This window comes from Bombus vosnesenskii, unplaced genomic scaffold (genome assembly GCF_011952255.1).
Source record: "Bombus vosnesenskii isolate JDL3184/JDL3185 unplaced genomic scaffold, Bvos_JDL3184-5_v1.1 scf7180000015060, whole genome shotgun sequence".
In the NCBI taxonomy this organism is placed as follows: Eukaryota; Metazoa; Arthropoda; class Insecta; order Hymenoptera; family Apidae; genus Bombus; species Bombus vosnesenskii.
The window spans coordinates 386,759-388,621 of record NW_022883801.1 but is presented as its reverse complement, the minus strand read 5'-3'; positions in this window follow the sequence as shown (position 1 = coordinate 388,621).

Here is a 1,863-nt window from a genome sequence, read left to right as displayed (position 1 = left end):
ACGGTGGAAACGGGCTTTGCTTTTTATACTGACGAAAGATGGTTGATTAATGTGCCGGAAGATTGTGCGGTAAATTTCGAATGAACACGAAGACAATGATAAAAAGTTAGATAGCATTTTGATGAAAACCGATGAGGTTCATGAAACTGTCGTTGGTTGATGTACAAGGAAAACGAAAGTTACAAAAAATAGATAATATGAAAATTCATTTGGTAATTGAGATCTTGTTATAATTAACTCGGTTATGATCTAAGAATCGTCTAATTGAAACATCGAATGCAAAGAACTTAAAATTTTTTTTAGAGATTTGAGAATGTCAGTTTATAGTATTAACTACATTAATTGTACAAACATGAAATTAGTTTTTTCAAATTAAAACCAGATAACGCGATAAAATTGGCGCTTGCATTGAATATTCTGTGCTCACATTTGTTTTACACTGCGAATTATTCAATTTGTTGAGTATTGGAGTTATATGTGTAGGGAGAGGGCTAAATGGTTTTAAAAAAAACGTGTCACGTTCGTTTACTTAGGTATTTTATGTGATGAAGGCGACCGAAATCTCTTGATGTTTTCTCGACGACTGACTAAAACCGATCGTCGACAGTTCGATGTCGGGGAATGTTCAGATTATCAGCGCTCAGTCCGCCGCGAACACCAATGCCTGACACGAATTCTCAAGAGAGGTTTCCATGTCTTATTGCCTACACATTTTTTCTTTTCTTTTTTTTTTTTTTTTATTTGGAAGAATTTTACATTGAGAATTATAAGTAAATTATTCTGGCGTGGTACTATGTCGTGTATGATAAGTATTTATCATATGTTTGATTCTAGTTGAATCTAATGCTTAAATCTAAAGGGTAATGTCTTTTTAGCCTGCGAATCTGATCCATCGTGTCAAGTAATTGAGTGATTAGTGGGTTTTGGTGGTTGTTAACTCTTATGTTATATCTATTATTGAATTTGGATATTTCTTCTTTAACTGTATTGCCTACATATGGCAATACTTTACGATATGATTATTTTATGATATATACAATACAAATTTAGCATCACCTTTAATATTCATAGTTTATAAGAAACGGCAAACAGTGTGATGTAAAAGTTGAGAGAATAAGGTCAATAAAAATTTGTGTTGCAGGAACGTGGTGATATTTTATTTGTATTAATAACAATAATCTTTTTATTTTTCTTTATTGATATTCCTGCACTATTTTTCATTTTCTTAAAGTAAGTTTCTTAATGATTTTATCCATTGTATACATATTTTCGCAAACAACAGTTTTTCATTGTTCATTGTTTCATTGTTTCATTGTATATTTCAAGCAATTTCATGGGTTATAGAATTATCCAATCCGACATTTTTTTAATGCACTGCATCATAATATTTCACCTTATTAAACGATTAACTCGTCATACTATTGATCATTTTTAACTGTATAGGAATATAAAGGTAAGGAATTTACGGTATTCTGTCCAAAACCAAATCCTTGAAACATTTTAAACAAACATAAACCAGCAGTAGTTACACTCTAGATGCACTCTAATTAACTAAGAAAGTGTTAAAGTTCTAATCTCTATTCATGCCTTTCCATTAGAAAATCCAAGTTACTTTTATATCAAGTAATTGATCCAAAATTTCCGAGGAATAGTGTAAGTATAATATATGGCATTGTAAAATTAAATCCATGTAATACGAACGTTGTAATATAATATATAATTACTAATATAAGTCAGAGAAGTACTTGCGAAATTGAATACCTAAGTAAATACTTTTAAATAGTACAAATCGTACAATTAAGACCAATAAAATTACCTTTAAAATAAAAGGTGATATTATCTTTCTGAGATAATTATTTTATA